This window comes from Narcine bancroftii, chromosome 1, assembly GCF_036971445.1.
Source record: "Narcine bancroftii isolate sNarBan1 chromosome 1, sNarBan1.hap1, whole genome shotgun sequence".
NCBI lineage: Eukaryota > Metazoa > Chordata > Chondrichthyes > Torpediniformes > Narcinidae > Narcine > Narcine bancroftii.
The window spans coordinates 303,181,599-303,205,876 of NC_091469.1; the positions used below are offsets into that span (position 1 = coordinate 303,181,599).

Here is a 24,278-nt window from a genome sequence, read left to right on the forward strand (position 1 = left end):
AGTTTTGCCTGAAGACTGAATTAAAGCCATTGAGAGCTTTTAGATATATAGATTCATGATGTTTCAAAGGCTCTTAAAATTAAATAATTCAAGAACAATAGCACAAATAGATATAATATACATTTTTTTTACATTTGATAAGATATGTACATAAATGTTGTCTTCCAAGTTTTATTATTTTATTTACTATTAAGATACTCAGATTCTTCTGTTAATCCCTACATTGTTGTATTATTCCAGACAAATCAAGTTTCCTCAAATCTTTAGTGTTTATTAAAAAAAAAGAGAACTGTAATTATCCGTGGCAGATTTCAGTTTGTTAATAAACATGAGCAAAAACTCAACCCATAAACCTATTTAAACAAGTACCAATGATTGCATGCCTGATTTCAGGATGCACTTAAAGTGGAAATGCTGAGGCAAAATATTTTTAACAGTTACATCTTTGGCTTCACTTTTATAGATTGTGACACAATAGAAAAAAAATACACAGCACAAAATAAGGCAAAGAGAATTTTTAAAGAAGACAACAGGTTATTTTAAGCTAGTGAAAATGCAAGAAATTTGTGCCCCCTAGCCTTTTGCATGGGAATGTGAGCTAAGTTAATGATCTGTTTGGGATTTCAGGAAACACAACTGATGACTGTTGCAAAAGAAAAAAAAAATGTGCGAGTTTGGCTTTTGGCAAAATTCAAGTGAAATTTGGACATAAATAACTATTGAAAGGAGCAGAAGAAAACAAATTGGCAAATAGTCTTCTTTCTAATATGGTCCCAGACTAATATCAACAACGCAATTAGGCAACTGCAAATTATCACTGTGGTGGAGAGATTTCTGATGATGCAAGATTTTAATGTTCCATTAATTTGTTGAATACCATATCATGAGTTTGAAACAAATCCAATTATTTGATATGCAATGAATTCCTCTGTGAACTGTAGTGTCTGTTGTTTGGAATCTGTCGTACCAATCTGTATATAGCAGATATGAAACAAAAATCAAATTTAAAACTATAAATTTATTTATTTATTTATTCTGATTAATTCTCAGACATTAGCTGAGTGATTATTTGGATCCTCAGAGATCTTTTATTTGAACAGTCTCATTAGTCACAACAGGAAGACTGGGCTTTGGTTTCATGTATCGTTTGAAAGACAAGTTCATCCCTAGTCAGTCATGCTCAATGCATTTGGGAGTATTGGGAAATATTGCAACTAATCTGGCAAAGAAATAGGACATAGACTTATGCAGTGGTGATGCAGGAGGCAGGGGAGGAGAAGGTAAAGGTGAGACAGAGAGAGGTAAAAATCCAATATAGAAGAAAAAAAAAGCAAGCCAGCCCAGTAGGCAGAACACTCGTAAGTGTAATCCCATACATTATAAGGAATATAAGGTTTTATTGCATCTATTTGAATGCACTGAGTCTTAGTAGGAAGGAAAATAAACTAGCATTGTTAATTAGGAAAGATAATATGATGAGTATTTTAAATATCACAGAGAGCATGGATGAAAAACAAACAGGACAGACAACTCACTAATCCTGGATATAGAGTCTTCAGGCCTGACAGAGAGGGTCAATAAAAAGAGAGATGGCATTGTTATCCTCCATTAATTAAAGTGTCTATTAATGCAATGATGAGAGAGGATAACCTCAAAGACTCTTCAATTGAAGTCATCTGAGTAGTCCTTAGAAGCAAAAAGGAATACTTTGCTTACAATGTACTTACTACACACCTTCTGATAGCAGGAGATAAGGGAACAGATATATCGGGCAATCATAGAGACATGTAAGAATAATAGGGGATTTCAGCTTCTCCAATATGAACTGAGATTGTGTTAATGTAAAAGATTTAGTGGAAATTTTGAAGTGAGCCCAAGAGAGCTTTTTGTATTTCTGAGCAGCAATAAATTTCTAGGTGAATATCAACAATGTCGTGTTCTGTCAGTACTCTTTGGGAATATCACACCAGATGATGCATTCAATTCTTTGAGTGGGATCTTTCACTCAAAAGTGAGAATGTTACAAAATGATTCAAATTGACACAACAAAGCTGGCACATGTTATTTGTGAGGAGAAAGGTCAGGACACTTACAACTGATGCAACATCTAAAGCTTTAGTATCGACATTTTGTTTATTGTTCTGTGTCATGGATGTGTTGGATTTGAATAGAAAAATGTGCTGGACATGTAACAAGTATCTGATGTTATGAGTCCAGTGGACCCAAAAACCCAGCAGCAATAGATATGCACCACGACAAAGGGTTACTTGAACAAAAGTTGCTTTTAATTATCTTTGAACATGAAAATAGAATCAAACTTTAACTTATCTCTATTGACTCACCTAACCTACTTAACCCCCTTCTAATTCTCAGCGCACATGTGTGTAATGTGAGTGTAAGTTCAGCAAAGTTCTTTGGTTCACAGTCCAATTTCACTGGTTGCAGGCAATGCTTTTAATTTGCACAGAAGTTAACACTAATAAAGTTCACCAGGCTTTTGTGCTTAACGGGTAGATGGGTGCGGTGGAGCACCACTGGCCTACTGCAGGGGGAAACTTTTGTACCTGCTGGAGTGTAAGGGGATAGGACAACACCTGGCCGGCTGTCAATCAGTCGGCCTGAATAGATCAAGCCCTACCCAGTCGGGTGTCAATCACTCTCCGGGATATATGCCTGTGCCGGCCTCCTGAGGCCTCACACAGAGTTGCTTCAGCCACAGCCAGCCTGGCTCTGTGGAAGTCCTTGTGGATTAAACCCTGTTGTACAGTCTTTATCTTGTGTGTGTCTGATTCTGTCTAACAGCGCAGCACAATGGGTGCCACTCAGGAAGGTTTTCAGAAAGAGAGTTTTTCTTGTTCCAGGACATCTACAACTGATTCCTTTTTTAATCAGCCACTCCAGTGTCTTGCTGATGTAACTTGCTCCCTTCAAGGTTCTCCAGATGATAACCTCTTTCTTTCAGTTCCTTTCTGTTTCTCCTATTCCAAGGGAAACACTGGACAGCCAGTCCTCTCATTTGACCAGGCCGTCTTCCAAAGCTTGCCAGCTTGTCCCTCTGGAACCAATGTCGGTGTCTCTCCTCTCTCTCTCTCCGCTCTGAGAGCAAAGCCTCTTTTTTCTGCTCTCTGTCTTCAAAGATCACATGACCTTCTAGACAGTAAGTTCTCTTTTCCAGACAAAGCTGCTACTGCCTGTTGTTACTTTTGTTGCCTTTTTCAAATTTCAGTCCATCATGAGTCTGAGCTCTCTTGCAAAAGCTCCTGCAAAAATTCTGTGTTTTAAAGTGTTTGCGTGTGACCTGCTCTAACAAACCTTTCCCAATTTATCTCCTAAACACTCTGTCACACTGTGAGGTCACCTTATTTTGAAGAGGTGGCTAGTTTTTCAGTTTTTGAAATTCTGCTTCCAGTGGTAGAATAAAGTACACAAAGAGAAATCATGAATGTAATAAACTACGAGATGGGCAGCACGATTGGTGTTGCAGTTCGCACAACACCTTAACAGAGCTAGTGATCAGGACCGGGATTTGAATCCCATCCTGTCTGTAAAGAGTGTGTATGTTTTGTGTGGGTTTTCCCTGGGGACTCTAGTTTCCTCCCATAATTCAAAACATACCGGGGGTGTAGTTTAATTGGGTAAAAATTGGGTGACACAGACTCATGGGCCAAAATGGCTTGTTACCATGCAGTTTGTCTATATTTAGAAAAAAAACTTTCATGTGTCAACTGCAAAGCAAATCAAATCAGTGAGATGAGCCATCAGTATGAGTTCATACAGTGCATTCAGAATGATTTCATTAAGCAATACTTTGAGGAACCAATCAGTGAGCCTGTTTTAAATCGGCTACTGTGTCGTAAATCAAGCTTAATTAATAAACTCGCAGTATTGGTCTTTCTTCAGTTCGAAGAAGACACATTATAGTGCAGTTTATCTGTGGTAAGTTAACTGAGATGAATCGCACACAGAAATGTGTGCATGATGGAGTTTTAAGTGGAAAAGCCGTTGCACGGGGTGATCCCATTATCTTGGCAGACGAGACCTTGATCCAGTGGCACAGACAACTATTACGGCTGGAAACCTCTCTTGCTGCATTGGATGACCAGGACATATAAATGCCTTGTCATGCTCTTAGTGTTCCACAACACCTGCTGGGCCTGCCTTCTTGACTGTTCATTAATCAGTCTCTTCCATTCAATCTGTCAGTGCCAGACTTCACACACTGGGATAGATAGACCCTGAACTCGCCAAGGATTGAAGACCCATCAGCAACCTCACCTGCTTTAGCCCGTCTGCCAAGATGGTTTACTGGGATGTGCTACAGCTACTTGGAGCCACAGGTGAGAGCTGAGTGACCACCAAAGGTGGACGAGCTGCCCAAAAAGGACATGACTGGCCCCCACCACCAGAGGTGCTACCCCTCCATAGACACCCCATGCATCCCTCAAGGTAAAGGATAAGTAAAACGTGAAAGTCTGCAGACACCATGACTGAATTAAAAATACGATGTTGTTGAAACTCAGCAGTTCAACCCATGTACTTTATATAGCAAAATAAAGATACATACTCAAAGTATGGAAAAATGTCGGCAGGTGCCTGAACCAAATAGGATGGGAGGAGATGAGTCCCAAAGGCAGGAGGTAATAGGTGGATAAGGGAGGGAGTCCACAGTAGCAAGTAGAGAGAGGAGGGATTGCTGTGAATGGAGAGGGAAGGGTATGGAGAGCTAAGGGAAAGAAGATAAGAGGAAAACAAAAGAATAAGAATGGAGAGTAAGTTAGCAGAAACCAGAGAAGTTGATGTTAATGCCATCTGGTTGGAGAGTATCCAGACAGAAAATCACATGTTGCTCCTCCAATTTGGGGGTGATCTTAAAGGGATAGTACATGAGGCCATGGACAGACATGTGAGTATGGGAGTAAGATGCAGTATTGGAAAGGTTGGACACTGGTAGATCCCTATCACTGATGAAGACAGAGCCAAGTTGCTCAGGGAAGCAATCTCCCAGTCTGCGCCCAGTCTCTCCAATGAAGAGAAGGGAGTGCTGGATGCAGTAAATCACTTCTGCTGAAGCACAAATGAAGTGTTGCTTGAAAGGACTGTTATGGGGCCTCAAATCGTGGTGAGGGAGGAAGTGTAAGTGAAAGTGCAGGAGAAGGTGCTGGGGGGGGAGGGCATTGGTGGGGAGAAATGAGTGGATGAGTAAGTCCCTCCCTCCTTTATCTACCAATTACCTCCTGCCTTTGGGACCATGCTCCTCTCCCCACCCCTCCCCCACTACCATTCTGTTTGGGCGCCCACCGACATTTTTCCATACCTTGATGAAGGGCTCAAGCCCGAAATGTTAGTTATGTATCTTAATCTTTGCTATATAAAGGACACAGTTTGACCTGCTGAGCTGCTCCAGTAAAGAATAACATTGTATTGTAGAATTTCAAATTTGGTTTGAGAGTGATAAACTTGTATCCGAAATTTAAATAAAGGTAATTACAATGGTATGAGGTCAGAGTTGGATCAACAGTTTGGGAAAATAGATTAAAGGGTAAAATCAGCAAAAGGCAGATATTTGAATGGATATTTCAACAGAAGCATATTCCAGTGAGAAAGAAAAGCTATTTGAGAAGAATGTTTGGCTTTGTCAGAAAATTAAGAATAGAATCAAGTTGAAAGTACCTGAGTGCAATATTGCAAAGATTGATGGTTGGCCCAAGGGCTGGGAAGATTTCAGAAATTAGCATAAGATTTCTAACAATATTGTTAAAAGGCTGGAGCATGAAAGTAAAGTTGCAATTAATATAACAGACTGCAGGGGTTTCTAAAGGTAAAAACAAAGAAAGAAATTAGCGAAAGTAAACATTGGTCCTTTAGAGACTAAGACTAAGGCAACGAAATAGGGAAATGGCTGAGATACCAAGATATCATTTGGATCGGATTTCATGCTGAAAGATAGAACAAATATCCTTTAATGACAGGCCTAAGAATAAAGTCTAAGATGAGAAAATATTGTAGTGCTAAAGGCCAATAACCCTCTTAGACCATCTGGTTTGTCTCATAGCCTCTTAGAGAAAGTGGGTGCAGAGGGAGTTGTTGCATTGGTTGTAACCTGTGGAAATGTCTTGGATTCAGTGGCAGTCACCAAAGATTGGTAAAGTGCATGCATAATGTTATTGTTTAATACAGAAGGGAGAAAGAATACAAGAAACAAGAAGCCAGCTAGTCTGACAATTTTTTTTAAATGGGAAAATTATGGAATCATTATTGAGAGGGTAAGAGTAGAACATTTTAGAAATCACTGGACAATTAAACAGAGTCTACAAGGTGACATGAAAGAAAAATTGTATTGTTAGACAAATTTTCTGGAGTTCTTTGAGGATATCACAAATTGAGTGGATAAAAGGAGATCCACAGATGTAAATGATTTGTGTCTTCAGAGGCTCCACCTGCCAAAGAAAACAATATTGCTTGAGATAAGAGTACACAGGGTGAGAGGCAATGTGTTTGCAAATGCTGTGGAGCACTTAGCTAATAAAGACTAAAAATGCAACATTATTTAGCTTATAAAATGTGGTACAAGGTGTAATCCTGGTGCATGAAGCATACAAAGAAGTAAAATGATAAAACGTAATTTGGTGGTTGAATTGAATGTTGGCTTCTATTGTCAGGGCTCTGTTGTATAAAGCTGGGGACAATTTGACTTCATCTTGCACATATCTGCTGGCATTGTTCCTGGTCTGCTGTACACCAATTTCATCTCCATCCTGAACTATCTCGGCTGACCCACTGCCCTGGCAGTATGTTAAGCTTAATGGAGCAAAACAAAAACTAAATCAGAATCAGAATTTTTTTGTCATGAGCAAGTCATAATTCAATGTTTTACATAGTGCAAACATTCATATTATAACCATCTTACAACATTACTATAAAAAAATAAAAATAATAGGGCACGAAAGGATAAGGGAGTGTCTTTGGTTCATTGATTATTCATGAATCTGATGGCAGCAGGGAAGAAGCTGTCCTTGACCAGGTGAGTGCTTGTCTTTAGTCTCCTGTATCTCCTTCCTGATGGTAGCAGAGTGAAGAGGGTGTGGCCTGGGTGATGGGGGCTTCGAGGATGGAGGCTGCTTTTTAAGACACTGCCTTATGGAGATGTCTGCGATAGAGTGAAGTCCGGTGCCTGTGATGCCGCAGGCCGAGTTAACAACCCTCTGGAGTTTATTCTTGAGAGTTGGCGCTTCCATATCAAATGGTAATGCAACCAGCCAGAATGCTCTCCACAGTACACCTGTAGAAGTTTACGAAAGTCTTCAGTGACATAACCGAATCTCCTCAGACACCTCACAAAGAATAGCTGTTGGCAAGCCTTCTTTGTGGTTGCATCAACATGGAGGCTCCAGGAGATGTTGACGCCCAGGAATTTGAGATTCCTGACCCTCTCTACTACTGGGTCCTCGATGAAGACTGGGTCATGTTCCTCTGACTTCTTCCTGAAATTTACAATCATCTCCTTGGTTTTTCTGACATTGAGCGCATTTGTTGTTGTTAGACAATTCAACCAGCTGATCTATCTCCCTCCTTTGGGAGCTGTAAACCTCCCAACTCATATTTCCCTGTTAATTTTTCCATGGAGAATCTGGCCATCTTACACTTCCATAGAAATTTCCTGACATGTTTATTTAGTTCCTGAAAAAAAAAACCTCTGTGGAACTGATATAGATTGTGCCTGAAAGAGATATTGTTCTCTTTGAAATATATTTATTTTTACACAATTGACTCTGCCAACAAGAGTTATTGGTGGAGCCATCCACTTGTTCGAGTCTTCTTAACCTTTTTATGCAAGTGAAGATAATTTAATTTATATAAATTCTGTAAATTATTATCTGTTTTCATCCCTAAATATTTTATCCCATTTGACGGCTATTTAAGTTGATTAATTTTTTGACTGACTATAATTCCCACCAGTAAGTGGCATAATTTTACTTTTATGCCAATTTATTTTATAACCCAAGACTTTACTGTTTTCTTCCAGTTTCAAGTACAGTTTCTGTAATGAAGTTACTGGTTCTAACAAATATATCAATACATCATCTGCAAATAAATTAATATTGCATTCCTCCTAGTTAACCCTAAATTCCTTAATGTCTGGATCTCGCCGAATTGCCTTGGCTAATGGTTCTATGGCCAGTATAATGAGAGCTGTAGATAGTGGACATCTTTGCTTGATCTAGATAAGTGGAATGCTGGGGAAATTTGTCAATTAGGTACAACTTTAGGTTCATGATATTATGCCCTAATCCAATTTATAAATGTTTGCCCTAATCCAAATCATTCCAGCACTTTAAATAAAAGTCCCATTCCAATCTATTAAATGCTTTTTTTTACATCTAGGGCCACAGCTACATTCAAATCACCTCTCATTTGAGCCAAATGGATTACACTAACCAATCTGCCTACATTATCAGTAGACTGTCTCTTTTTGACAAAAGCCATTTGGTCCGTATTTATCAATTTTGGTAAGAATTTCACAAGTCTATTTGCCAAGGGTTTAGGGCTTATTTCTTTATCTTATTTACTTTTCATAGAGGGGTGGTGTGGAGGGTGGGGAGAGGCGGGGATTCAAAAATTATTACTTTTACTTTGTATTCAATTTTTTTCTGTTCTTGTCGATATAACATTTAAATAAAATACTGCATTAAAAAGTAATGGTTGCTTATGCCCTTTTGAAGCAGGTGAGAACCTCTGACTGCAGCAATGGAAGGTTGAAAATACCCATGAACATTTTGACTAGTTGGTTGGCGCAAATTTTCAGTTCGGTTTCAGGTACATGGTCAGGGCTTGATGCTTTGTGAAGGTTCACCCTCTTGAATGATGTTCTGACATCACCCTCACAGACAAATATCACATGGTCCTCAGCCTTTTCATGGATTCTAGTAGGCACTGTTTGGTTCTTGTTCTCAAAGCGGACATGGAAGGTGTTCAACTCATTGGGTAATGAAGCATCACAGCCATCTATAGTGTTTGCCATCACATTGTAGGCTGTAATAGCCTTCACTCTCTGCCATAGCTGGTGTGTATCTGTCTCTATCTTCTTCTGGAATTGCCACTTTGCTTCAGAGATGGCCTTCCACTGGACTTCTTGTAAGGGTCCCAATTCACAACCTTGAATGGCCTTGTTCTTAGCATCAGCAGCTTACAAATTCTCTGATTTATCCAGGGCTTCTGGTAGGGAACACCCAGTATGTGCACGTGGGCAACACTCATCCACACAAGTCTTGATTAAGATAGTGACATCTGTTGCATATTGATTCAAGTCTCTGGATGATTTCTTGAATATGTTCCAGTCCATCAATTCAAAGCAGTCCTGAAAATGCTCCTCCGCCTCCATTAACCATACTTTTGCCGTCTTCACTACTGGTGCTGTGGCCTTCAGTCTCTGCTTGTCCAGCGGAAGTAGAAGTACAACCAGGGGATCAGACTTGCCGAAGTGCAGTCTTGCCGAAGTGCAGTCATGGTATGGCTTGGTATGCATTCTTTATGGTGGTGTAGCAGTGGTCGAGTGTGATGGTTCCCCTAGTCTTGCATGTGACGTGTTGGTGGTGGTTTGTCAGAGTCTTCTTCATGTTAGCCTGATTGAAGTCCCCCACAATGATGGGGAAGGCATCTGGATGTGGTCTCTCATGGCTGTTAATCACAGTGCCAGCCTGATGTTAGCCTGGGGTGGAATGCGCACTATGACCAGATTGTAGGCGGTGAACTCCCCCCTCAGGTAGAATGGGCGACACTTGATCACCAGATGTTCCAGATCAGGGGAGTAGGATTGGGACATAACCGTCATGTCTGTGTACCATGATGAATTGATGATAACACAAACCCTGCTTTCCCTGATTTTTCCAAACACCGGTGTTTAGTCAGCATGATGGAAGCTGCGGCAACATTTCTGGAATGTCCACGTTAACCCATGTTTCTGAAAAGCACATCACGCAGCACTCTCTGATGACTCTCTGCTGTTGAAGTTTGACTTGGGAGTTCATCAAGCTTTTCCTCCAAGGACTGTATGTTGGCCAGGAGGATGACAGGGAGTGGAAGCCACAGGTCTTGGCATCTCAGCTCGACCTGTAGCCCACCCCCCCCCCCCCCACCTCTATGTCCATGTTAATACTTCCTTTCTCATTTCCAGCTCTATCTTTGTACACTTCCCCTACCCTGGTGCAAAACCTTTCATGACTGTACTACTGGCAGCACAACCTTAAAGCATCATGGGACAATATTTTGAACCTAAACCTTTCAAACTTACCAGTGCTCATCTTCATTTATGTGACTATTCAAATCCACTCACTCTCCAGTGTTCCTATTGACCAACATCCTCTCTGTAATATGGCTTAAAATGCATTTTTATGTTTTTTAAGATACCACATTATTCCAAATTTCAGTTGAAGCAAATGCCCGTGCATTCTTTGAAAAGTACTAAGTCCTATACCTCCAGATGAACACGGTTGGCATATCAAATTGTTATTAGTCACTAAGGCATTGGTATTCTGAACAGATAATAGACTTACAGACCTAAATATGAATGCTGATGCACAAGTCTTGGACTTTGGATAAAGATATGATTCTGCGAGTGTGACTTTTAAGTTATTGCCTGATTTGTCAGACAATTACTTTTTTCCAATTTAAGTTAAAGCTTTCAGATACTTTTAAAAAAACTTGCAGAGTTGACTGTGTCTTTGCTGTGTGGTCTGCCAAGATTTATTCTCATTGTTGTCTTCTGCAGTGCTTTGATTAAGGGTGTTAATTAATTGCAGTTAATATGCACAATACATACAAAGGCAATTTAAAGCATTAATATTTTAATGTGTTGATCCCGCCTGTTAATAAAAAATATTAAATTTGGCTTGAGTTCCTACTCAGCTGCAAGCCATCCACACGAATTGCTGATTTATGACCAATGTCACCTCCATCTTTTGGAGAGTGGAAGAGGATGACAGAACAAGCCATGCCCAGATAGCCGCTAAATCAAGAATAACTAAACCACATCCATTGGGTTTAACTGGAAATCATAAGGACACATACAAAATAGGAGCGAGAGTAGGACAACCGGCCCATTTAGGCTGTTCAATGAGGTCATTACTGATCTGATGATAGGCTCATCTCCACCTACCTGCCTTTTCCCCATATCCATTATTTTGTAAAAATCTAACCAACCTGGTCTTAAGTATATTTACTGAGTTAGCCTCCACTGCTTCAATGGGAAGTGAATCCCACAGATTCACCACCCTCTGGGAAAAACAAGTCCTCCTCATCTCCATCCTAAATCTACTCCCCACGTATCTTGAGGCTATGTCCCCTTATTTCTAATCTTCCTCATCAATGGAAACAACTTACCGACCCCTCTCTTATCAATTCACTCAATATCTCACCTTCAGAAGCAGTCGACACAATTAAAAAGTGTAAGAGCATTCTTTTTGCAGAGATACATTTAAAAGTAGAGTGTGATCAAATGACGTAGTTAATTTTGAGCACTCTATCATTGTTTTGACAGTGTGACCAAAACTGAGATGAACACCTCGTTGATCCTATCCCAGTAAGAACAGTCAGTGTTCTTCTCTGAAAGACAGAGGCAGAGAGAAAATAATTGTTTGGAGTTCAATGGCATTTGGAGTGCAATATAATCTTTGGAGATACAAGACACTGATTAAGTTAGGTTATTAATGTTGTATTGTAATTATATTATTTTATTTTATATCTTTTCTTTAAATGTAATTTTTCTTTTTATTCCTGTGATAAAATCTTTAAATAAAGTTTAAAAAAAAGATACAAGACACTGCAGATTATAGAATTTGGAGCAAAGAGCAATCTGCAGGAGGAACTCAGTGATTTGAGCAGCTTCAGGAGAAAAATTACTGTTACCTTTGGCTGGGGATGGAGTGGATAATCAGCAATGGTAGTCAGCAGTGTAAGATAGACACGTTGGTGGGTGGGAGATGGTGAGGAATGTGATGATATTCAATAATTAATTCAATCTATGGGTATAGATTGTATAGCACAGAAAAATGTAACAAAATGTGATCAAATTTTCAGGCCTGTGTGCTTTAAGACATGTTTAAGGGACCATAGAATATTTAACAGTATATCACAGTGACAGGCCCTTCAACCCACGATCTATGTGCCAAACTATGTAAACCTACATCACATCAATCAATAACCTTCCCTTCCTCTCATCCAATAAGTCTCCAGTTTTTCTTACATCCACCTGCTTATCTAAAAGTTTTTTACCATGTCCAGGCTCCACCACCCACCCAGCAATCCATTTGAAGCACCCACTACTCTGTATAATAAAACTGATCTCTGCCCTAAACTTCCCTCCACTCAACTTAAGTGGAGTCCTCTGGTATTGGCCATTGCTGTCCTGGCAAAAAGATGTTGGCTGTTTATCCTATCTATGACTTTCATAATATTGTACACTGTTAAGTCACATCTCAACCTTAAGCACTCCAAAGAGAAAAGCCCTAGCTCACTTAACCTTTCCTCAGAAGACATGTTCTCCAATCAGGCAACATATTGGTAAATGACCTCTGCGCCCTCACTAAAGCTGCATATCTTCAGTTGCATGTAAAGCTGCATATATCAATCAATTCCAGTCTTGTGAATTGAATGATACTTGCAAGTGTGGTACAACCATCGTTTTATAGAGTTGCAACATAATATCGCTGCTATATCTGGACATTATCTGCATACCCAAAGTTCACATTTATTATCATTTGATTGCACAAATACAACCCGATGAAACAGCATTCTCCAGTCCTTGGTGTAAAACATGTAGACGAACATAGAGAAAATATATACGCAGGGCAAATATATATGCTGTATATAAAAATAAAGAAATAAATATTGTTCAGTCCATGTTAGAGTCTCAGATGGTTAGTGTGAGCAGTTCATTTGGTTGCTCAACATCCTCACTGCCCACGGGATGAAGCTGTTTCTCATCCTGGTGGTACTGGCTCTGATATGCCTGTTCTTCTTTCCCAACGGGAGCCGCTGAAAGATACTGTGTGCTGAGTGGTAGATGTCCTCAACAATTTTGCACGGCCTTTTCAGACAACCTATCATTGGATTTAATTCTTCTCTAATGGATATCAAAGGTTTTTTTAAAATTTAAAGTCTTCTCAGTGCATTACTGTCTGACATTTCAAAGGTTGAACTATGTAACTTCCAAAACTGCACAATTGATATTTGTTCATTTGTGGGAGCGGGATTGGGAATGATACATATTAATCCAGGAATACATAGAAATTGGAACATTTTAATTATTAGTGCTTTTAACTCCAGATGCCAAATGACTTATTTTTGCATCATGAGTTCATTCAATTTTAAGAAAGCATGCAATGGCCCAATGTTTCTGCAAAATCTCCATGAGTATTTACTGGGATTTACCCAAATGAACTTGAGAAAATCAGGGACTTTGGTTCAATTGTAAAATTGCTGAATGATCACTGATGTAATTCCATATGATCTGTGTCAGTGGAACAAAATGTTCCAACGTCTCGCCTCTTATGCTACATAATCTGTCTGCTGAACCTGCATCCAAGGCACACGTTTATTTCAATGGAGGGGAATGTCTGTGTGGGAGAGACATTATGGAAATACATTTTTTCTGACATGGGTTAATTAAATCATATTTAATTGTTTTAAGTGTTTTAGTCCCTGTTCAAATGTTATTTCATCAAGTGTTAATAATTGTAGGGCATTTTTAAAAGAATGCTTAACTTTTAAGGTTCATGGCTTCAATTTCTGTGAATGTCTGGAGCATTTTTAGTGACTGGTTGTTCCAAGTGAATCATAGGTCACTGGAGTGTCTGCAATGAAAACTACAGGAATGATAATATATATAACTCTTCCCTCATTTCTTAAATTGTCACCTGGCATAAAGCTTGCAAATGTCCATCTGACTTTACATAACCTACAACTGGAAGGTTTAATATCAAATCTTAAAGATAGAATCTAGAATGGGACACTCAAGTGGCTGCCATTTGCCATTTTGACACTCAAGGAGATGATTCACTTAAACAGCCTTGAGGCATCTTTTTTTTAATTTTTTTTTGTATTTCACACTATGAACCATATTGACCAAAATACACATAAATATTTCCCTCTTGAATATACACAGTGTCATTTTCTTCCCTTTTTACCCCCTCCCTTCCCTCCCTCCTTCACCCCCCCCTCCCCACCCACTCAACGATCAACATATATGATACATTAAACCCATTAAACAATGTCATCACACAATAAAGATAAACAAGAAAATTGTGTCATCTACTTTTACATACTGGCATCTTCATGTGAAAGGAATTTTCTCCAAGGAATTTCTACAAATGAATACAACTGCAGTTATAACATGGGTAAAATCTCACTGCCAACAGAATTATAGGCTTGTGATGCGAGTTGGAATCTCTTCAGAAATATATTTTAAGACATAAAAATTGTGCCTGATTGAACCAGGTCTGCTTCATGACTTGATGACAATTGATACTTAAGAAGGAAACTATTTCCATGATGATGTATTCTGATATTACGAATGCAAACAAAAGATAACTCAAAAGTAATTTATCTTGTGTATTTTTAAACAAATTGGTAAAGTTGCTCAATTTTGTTGGTTTGTGGTTTTATCTATTGAATAGTTCAGGGTCAATTTAAAATGACGTTGGGTGGAGGTGACTTCACATTGTGGGGAAGGCTCTGATTAAATTAACATTTTGAGTGTGCTGCGGAATTTGCAACTGAAATTGTTTGAATAGGGTCTCTTCTTAAAAGTGGCAAGAATAAACTATTTTCTTGGTTAAAAAAATTCTGCAAGTCACCTTGACATTAAATAATTTTGACAAACAACAATATGTAATTTAAAAAGCCAATGGATTTTCTCAGTGCTTTTATCTTAAAGATGTTCTCATCATTATGCAATTGGTGTTCTCACCCATTTAGATCCAGGAAACAGTCACAATGTCTGGTTCCAATACAAGTTCCAAAAATTGTTTACTTCTTCTAAATGTTCATTCAGAAATGTGGGAGATCAGGGAGAAGGCAAAAATCCCCAAGAACCATATTGTATCCATCCAGGGCCATACACAGATTTACAGGTGCCCTGTCTGTGGGTCCAAGCTAGAACTCCTAGTTGCAAGCCATTCCCATATAGAAATGATAGTTCTTGGCCTCATCCATTGCCAGGGTGAAGCTAAATATAAACTTCAGGAACAACACATCATGTTCCTCCTGAACATTGAATTTTCCATTTTAGGTAACCTCTCACCTCTATCTAACTCAGTGGTTCTCAACCTTTTTCTTTCCACTCCCTTTGCCATAGGTGCTCTGTGATTAGTAAGGGATTGCTTAAGATGGGACGTGAATGGGAAGGGAAGGTTGAGAACCACTGCTCTAGACCCAATTGCTACTGGAATACTTTGCTTGAGAAAAATTGTCATCGGCCCATTTCCTTTCGAGTTATGAAACCGTGCACAAAACAAATCAATTAGATACGATTAAAACAGTGGTTTTCAAACTTTTTCTTTCCACCCACACACCACCTTAAGCAATCCCTTACTAATCACAGAGCAACTATGGCAATAGGGAATTCTTAAAGTGGTATGTGAGTGGAAAGAAAAAGGTTGCGAACAACTGATCTAACTTCTCTGTAACCTCCCTTCCACCCCTCACTAATCTCTTCCCCGATATATAATTTCGACCTTGGATGACTTCAGCATATCCATCTTTATCCAATTTATGTTGATGGCCCTTTAAGCATCAATATAACCTGATCTTGCCTCACCCATTCCCAATTCAGCTCTTGTCCCAAGGAAAAAGTCTCTAACGCTCAAATGGGGCATTCACCTCCACATTCAACATTCAAACTAATTGTTATGGAGAACAGAATCTATCCTTTCTAATTATACTGCATTCTTCCATAGTACCCAGTTTGAATGGCCCCTGTATCATTGTTAATCATTTCACCCAACACTACATAAATTAACATTGCTTACTAAAACCTACATCACATCTCATAACTAAATCCTCTTGAACTTGTTCCATGTCACTCTATTAAATAAAGTCATTAAAGAGGTTTCCATATTACCCATGCTACGTTTCATCAATTTCAGTGGATTGGATATATCAAATTGTTGAAAAAACTGTAGCTGATCCATAAGGCCTAAAGATTACAATTGTCATCATGTCATGTAATTTGAATTACTGGTTTAAGAAATAAAGTGCATATGGGCAAGGTCATAATTTTTCCCCATTTCTTCTACTTCCATTCATATTGCATGTTATGTATTTTTCGCATTGAGATGTACAAGTTTCAAGGCAAACTTTTGCCTTTCATGCTTCATTCCTGATTCAATGGTCATCTTTTACATTTTATGTATGATGCGTGACCTGATGAGATTTTGCAACACTTTTGTGAATTGCACTTGACCCAAACATCTGTAGTTTTTCTCTTTTTTTTTCACCATTTCCATGCTTATTTGGTTTTTCATTTAGCAACACTTTGTAAATGATTGATCTGAGTCCCAATATTGATTTCACTCTTTTAAGAAGGGAAGTACAGCACTGGAAGAGATGCTGGCTCATGATGGATCACATTGGACATCCATTCTGGTGACAATGTCAGGGTAGAGATTGAAAGCTTAAATGCAGAAATGGTGGGTGCCTGGCTTGCAGAGCTGGAGGTGGTGGAGGCTGGAATAATAAGGACATTAAGAAGACTTTTAGATAGGCGTGTGGATGTAAGAAAGACAACAGGGTTTGGGGTGTACGGTAAGAAAAATTGGATTGTTTTGGAGAAGGTTTCAGCATCATGGGCTGAAGGGCTTGTTCTGTGTTACAGCGTTCTATGTTCTCTATTGAAGGAGCTTGGAAAATAATAAAAATAAGCATTGACTCTTGATGCTTTATTTGAAGTGGAACCATGAAGGGTCATCCAGCAAGATAATGCTATCATTTATGCCAAATGGCATAGTGCAAAGAGGGAATGGACATATCAATGTTGACTATGGTGAAGGCATTATCAAATCATTGGAATTCATTCTGAGATGAGTAAAGCAAGAAATTGCATCAGAGATGACCACATAATTGCAACGTGTGCAATGAGCTCCAAGAGAAAGAGGCATTGAGAGAGAAATCAGGAATTTGAGAAGACAGAGTGACTGAGGGTGAGTTTTGAAAAGAAGCATATTAAACAATGGATCAGAGTTTGCTGAAACACAACATTTGAGCATTTTGCAATGTTTCCTGGATGAATACATGCCTTTTCGACATAGCTGCAAATCCCCATTATTAAATGAATGAATATACATAAGGTTGAATACTATTACAGAAAATTTAACTTTTATAAATTGTTTTGCTCTAGATTTATGAGGGCCAGCATTGCATTACTTTCTGCAAAATCCAATTCATGGATTTATTAAGTAATTGAAGTCCAGAATTCTTCACTGAGATTGAGAGATCACAGTAGCCTTAATATAACTGTTGTAAATATGTTAGCCCCTTTCTCTCTACTTGTCAGTGTATGAGCTGAGTTCTGCATATTCATGACCATCTCAGGGGGCAATCCACCAACGATCTGATGAAGCATGACTCGGATGACTGTCTTCCTTCTCTGATGCATCTCCTTAAATGGTCTACGAGTCATCATCTACTATTGACTGATGAGGTCACACAACCCTCACTGCAATGAATACATAGCCAAGAGATTTTACTCTCAAGGTACAATCCTCTTGACCATTATCTGCTATAAATTCAAATTTCCTTTGATTGAATAGTAAATTGTGCACACATTCTCCATCAATCTGACTATCCAGATCTTCAGTTGAAACTATAGCCCCTCTGTTTGGTGCTTTTGTCAGATCTTTGCTGCATTTCTAAATCAAAATTTGTGAATTATATTTGAGCCAGTTAATAATTACAAAGGGTTTACACAAAAAAGGTTTCATTTCAAATAAGAAGATTGCCTCAAAAGATTTACATATGGAGTCACCTTTCGTTTGAAAAATGTACATTCCAAGAACTATTTTTCATTTTGATTGCGCTATTTTCATGTCATTCCTTTGTTGAAAGCTTGAGCTAACACTGTTATTTAAACATGAAATGTCTTAACAGAGTGGTGTTTTGGTTGTAGCAGCTCTTTCATTGTTTGGATAGTCGAAGTGCATTTCCATCACTTTTAACTGAAGACCCTTTCACTTACTTCACTTTTCCAACAGAAAAAAAACAACATTTTTGCTACTCATGTTTTTTTCTGGTTTGTGAATGTTACAGTTTGGTAGGTAATCAAATAACACAGGGAGTTAGAGAAGAAGTGTTGCTTAAAATTAGAGAACTTTTTTTATAGGTTTCTTGGTTTTCTTGCAGCAAGTTTTCGTCACTTTTCTGGAATTGCAAGTCATGGACTGATTAATCGAGTAGGTGCAAACCTTTGTAAGCCTTGGTTCCTTTTGTCACACTCTTCCTCAAGACACACTTAAATAGACCCTCAGAATTAAAACACTGACATACAATATGGGAGTTAAATTAGACTGTTACATCCATCAAAGTATATTTAAATTATTCTCTATAGTTGACTCATCAAGGTGCACTAAATAATATTATTCTGACAATCATAAGTACACTGAGTAATTGTTTAAAGTTTATTTAACTCTTGATTTTTTTTTTAAATCACTTTGCACTTGACTATAAGAATGAGGCAGGTGGTAAAAAATGTTAGAAATTGATATCTTGACAGAAACAACCTATTCCTTGATCCTGAGATCAATAACTGGGAAGTGCATTAGAAATTTACACTTATTATATCCAGATAGGTGTAACAAAAAACTTTGCTGGCAGTTTAAAAATTGACCAAAGTATTTGTAAATGCTGGAAAAGATCACTGACCATGCAGGAAATACTCTATTGATGTCTCGTTCAGTAAACTTGGAGGTAAAGCAGTTAAAATAATTAAATTAAACAAAAGATCAGCATGCAGACAGAGAATTGAGGGGAGGAGCTGAAGATATAATAAAAAATGGGTTTATTGTTGCATTGAGGGGATGAATCATCAAACTTATAACTTTTCAGAGTCAGAGAGGATGATGAAGCAAAGAAAACAACTTCCTTTCATTCAAAATAGTTTAATATTATCTTTGGTTTTTGTAATAAATATAATGCAGAAAATTTAATATATTAAATTGCTGATTCTCAGCTAATTATATATGGATAACACTATGTGTAACTGCAAAGTATCTCTGGTAGTGTCTTTCATATTTCTGCATTCAATTATAAATGTATGCAAGGAATTGCTGTCATTTGTACACAATATTAATGGTTTAAAATTGAAATTCCTACAACAAAATCTATTAACAGCTATTTTTGAAATCATACCAGCATAAACTGGGCATATGCTTGTTTCCGCACAGCAAATAATTGGATTTTCAACATTATGGACTAGAAAAGCCTTATTACTTAAATCGAAGGATCCTAACCCACCTACTCTACTTCAGTGACTCTCTGCTGTCATGTCATGTTACTTTTGGAGAAAATTAGGAGTCGGACATTGATACATCTTTTAAATTTTAAGAAGTGTGGCAACTGTTTATTCAATATTTCCATATAATTTAAGAATTATAATTTTATACTGGATTCTCTCCTAGTTCCTTATGGTAAATTTGGTTTTAAACCAGTAAACCCTTTATATTCCTACTTTACTCTCAGAATGGACTGCCCAGTCCTTCTTTCTTTCATTTAAAAAAAAAATTAGTTAGACATGATCTTGTAATAAATTTTGTTTTCTCCTCTTTTTTTGGTTTACAAGAGGAGAATAAATTTATGGTTAATATATATTTGTTAAATACTAATATGTTCTTTTTCTTAAACACTTGGTAAATACATGAATGTAACGTAACTCTCCCCTTTGTATATATGTTTGATATAAGTTAATAAATAGATTGAAAAAGAAAACTGCAAATTCCAGATACAATTCCTTTATCTAAAGTTATATTCTCTCATGTAGATTCTATGGTCACTAAAATCATCCAAATCAGTAGAGCTAAAATCATGATTTAATCTTGCTCACTATATTCATGACAATGTATTTTATTTTGGAGGCAGAATACAATGCACTGATCCTTCAGTATATTCAGTTTAAAGTTACTAACCACGGTTAACATCCAAGGCATCTTTGCTTTGTTCTGCCACTTTCCTTCCTTTAGTCTCCTCCATCACCAAGTGCACTTGTAATACTTACTGCAAATAAAGTATTTTCAAAAATCTGCAAACGTGAGAGACAATACTCAGCAGATCTGGGGAGAGAAACAAATTTAAGTTACAGGCTGATGATCATTCATCAGGGGTCTTATGCCACCTGACTTATTGTTGACTTAGTAATAATTCACATGTATTTTAAAAATGTAAGTGAACAGTAATAAAAAATGTATTGAAGATGGGTCTTCCAGTGTCCTAATATTCATGTCCACATCTCATTCTTCAGAGACAAATCTCACAATGCCCTGTCACTATATCAGTGTGTCTCAATCTTATTTTTCCCACACACATATGGCATAAGTGCTCTCTGGTCGGCAAGGGATTTACTTAAAGTGGGGGGGGGGGGGGGGAGTGTTGAGAACCACTGCTCTAAACTGAATGCACCTGTACCTTACGTGTCACTATATAGCAAGGGATTTATTGCAGGGGAAAATGACGCTAAAATAAAAATTAGGAAACGAACCTCATCAAAATTGGAATCTCCCTCTTTCTTGAGAATGAAAAAAACAGGTATTTTGTTATGGGTGGAGAAAGCTTGTGTTCTAGATATGCTCGGATTACCCGCCTGGTGGCAGTGGTGGCTCAGCCAAAAGAAAAACTCCATGAGCGACGTCAAGAGCCAATACAATTGACCAATCAGTGGTAAGATAATGGGAGGTAATTGCATCTCTCTCACCTCTCCCCCCCCCCAATCATGAGAGAAAGAGTAAGTGAAAGGGAATAAAGAATGCAAGCTGGTGGCAGGGGCACACAGGATCACCCTGGATATTAAAAAGAGAGAAGGACGTGGGCTGGGGGAGGATCATGCAGTTGAAAGTGAAGCGCAGGTCCTTCTGCTTTTAAAGTGCAAGATTTGCACCCGAAACTCTCTTTGGGTGGGAATCTTCCACCGCCCCGCCCCCCCTCCTCCTCCCCTTCCACCGCCCCCCTCCTCCTCCCCTTCCACCGCCCCCCCTCCTCCTCCCCTTCCACCGCCCCCCTCCTCCTCCCCTTCCACCGCCCCCCTCCTCCTCCCCTTCCACCGCCCCCCTCCTCCTCCCCTTCCACCGCCCCCCTCCTCCTCCCCTTCCACCGCCCCCCTCCTCCTCCCCTTCCACCGCCCCCCTCCTCCTCCCCTTCCACCGCCCCCCTCCTCCTCCCCTTCCACCGCCCCCCTCCTCCTCCCCCTTCCACCGCCCCCCTCCTCCTCCCCTTCCACCGCCCCCCTCCTCCTCCCCTTCCACCGCCCCCCTCCTCCTCCCCTTCCACCGCCCCCCTCCTCCTCCCCCTCCTCCTCCCCTTCCACTCTGAGGGGGACTAAAACTAATTGACATTTTAAAGGTGTCAGCCAAAGTGATGATCAGAGGAGAGATGAACTTGTGGATGGCGGTCTGGGAGATGGTACCCGAGAGCCGCAAAGGGAGGAGGGGAGAATAAAGTGAAGGCAAGAGCCTGACATGAAATGAGAGAGGGGATCGCTCTGTTGGTCTCGGTAGAGAATGAAAAGCAAGAACGGTCGGAAGGAGGTCGTTCCACAGCTGAACGGAAGAGGGGCGAAGGAAATCAGCATCTCCGCAGTGGCTGGGCTTGAATGCTGTTTCTATACTGGAGAACGATGTGAAATTGACGATTGCACCGGGCGATCTTATCTCTGCTGGAAGAGATGACAAGGAGAACGGTGGAGAATTAAAAGGCTACAGGAAGCAACAACATCATTAAAAAAAAAATCCCTACCGCACTGCTTTATGCTTGCAAAATACAATCGGTTCGCAGAGGAGGAAAGAAAGTTGTTCTGGGAGTAACGTATGTATATTTTCTTAAATTGCAGGCTTGTTTGGCATTTCTGAATCGAGCAGCCCGGATAATGTTCTAAAACATCCCATTTGGGTGGGGGGGGGGGGGGGGGTAGGTGGAAATTCTAGTTGGATGGTGATGCTTTTGAGTTTGGGCAGAAGAGACCAACGCTTCGGCTTTCACTGGGCAGCGGAGGGAGGAGGAAGGTGGGGGGGGGGGGGGGGGGTGGGGGTGAGGGAGAAAGGCGCCGACGGTCGGGAGAGGACACGGACGTGCCTTCTGGAGCTTGCAGCGGGGCGGAGTGAAGAGCCATGCCGGAAATTGATTTGAAATTGCAGATGTGCATTTTTTTTCTCTCTCTCTCTCTCTGCTGAGAAGAGAGGGAAAGATTGGGGAACTAAAAAGGACCCGGAAAACGGGAGCGAGGGAAATTAACCTGTGAGTTCGGCTCGATTCTCTCTCTCTGTGTTCTATGCATGTGTGCGTTTATTTGTGCCCACTCATCCCACCAAATGGAAAGGGGGTTAAGTTGCACCCCACATCCACCTCTTCCTCACCCCGGGGCGTTCGTGCTTCGTTTTGGGGATGAGAAGTGAAGGAAGGAAGGGACGGGGTCTCTCTCTCTCTCTCTCCCCCCGGAAAGCGACCGGTTCGCTGCAGTTTCCTAATGAGCTGCGGATAATGAGACGGTCGGCTGTGCGGAACCCGCTTTCAACTCCCTTCTCGCTGTCACCGCACTCAGGCGCCAGCATGAAGCCCCTGTCATTTCTTCGCTCTGTGCCATTTCACTGCAAGTCCTTAATTAAAACCCTTGCAATCTCTGGGTTTTCCAGCCAACAGCAAATTGTTGCTAAGAGGTCACTTCTCTCCTCGAAGAATGGCTGATGTTTGGGGTGATTCTCTCTCTCCCTCTCTCGCTGTGCACGTATTTATACGAAAGTGAAGGCAACGCGAGCCTCCTGTGAGATGAATTATTACAAGGTGCTCGTAGGCGTATTTGGCGGGTGAACTGCGATAGAAGGTTGAATTGCAAAATGCCATTACAACATGGAACGCCCTCCCACCGTGGCAGCAACAATTTCTGATCAGTTTAGATTAAAATTGAATGTGTCGCTTTCTAATCGTGCCGATTTTTCAGTTTTGCTACACAATGGTTGTACTTGATATGAAGCAACTACGGAACAATAATCCCATTGTATTAGCGCTCTCTGTTAAATAGCAGTGACCACCGAGGCATCTCATCCGATTGCATTACGAATCGGAATGCTGGATCAGCCTGGAAGACTGACTCATTGAGAAGAGATTCTCGCAGGAGGACTTCATTAGCATTAGGCAGGCTTGTGTTCTCTGTGTAATTGAGAATGCATCAACAGAGACGGAGCTGTCTGTGTTGTCTAAGCGCCTGGCTAGAAATAATTGTGTTTCCAGGGTAATGTTTGCAACGGGACCAATAGTATTAAGTGCACATCCAGAAATCTTTTCTTATCGCCAACTTTCAAAGAGCTATTCTGATTGAGCGGGAATGTAATAATCCTCCTAAACTCTCTCTAACTAAATTTAGAGATCTGAAAACGAAAGACTGTATGTTGATGCAATATTGGTTGGAACTATTCACACTCTTCTGTTCAGCTCCTGCAACAATTCAATTGATTTTAATTTTCACTTCAACAAAAAAAGTCTAATTTTGATGCACATTTATTTTTTTTTTAAATTGAACTTAAAAAAAATGTTTCTACATCACATTGTATATGATGGCACTAATGAAGTTTGCTTGGATTTGTTGTATCCCTTAACCCTTGATGAGTATCTCTTCCTATGCTTTGGTCCATTATCCTTATCAAGTTTTAATTTCAGAATCTTGACATCCGAAGCAATACTCTTAATGTCAGGATGAATATGCACCCATTTCACAAAAATATGCAAAAGTAAAATAGAGTACAAAATCGGTGTTTTTTAATCATTCTCAATATTTGGGATTGAAATGGGATCTCTCTTCAGTTAGATTATATCTGTTAAACAATCAGAGTATCCTTGGGTTATTTTGCTCATGGCCTTCCAACACTACGGTTCAATTAAATGTGATCATATTATAGAATTAATTTAATGTAACTTTTTTTTTCTATCCTTCTCTTAATGATGTTAACGTGTTCAGCAGAATTTAAAAAATTAAATGCTATAAGATGGGCTATTTTGAGACTTCCTTGCAATTTGCAAATTTCAAAATTACCATT

General features: G+C 39.5%; 1 protein-coding gene across 7 annotated transcripts in view; it reads left to right on the top strand.

Moving 5' to 3' along the window:
• LOC138751912 (leucine-rich repeat-containing protein 4C-like) overlaps positions 1-24,278 on the top strand; it is a 568,103-nt gene that overhangs the window by 454,851 nt on the left and 88,974 nt on the right. The window contains exon 7 of one of the 7 annotated variants that reach the window (XR_011350273.1): positions 4,204-4,331. The exons of the other annotated variants lie outside the window; for them this stretch is intronic. The gene's annotated coding sequence lies outside the window, so the exon portion shown is untranslated. Of the gene's footprint in view, positions 1-4,203; positions 4,332-24,278 lie in introns of those variants that run through there. 7 annotated transcript variants of the gene reach the window in all.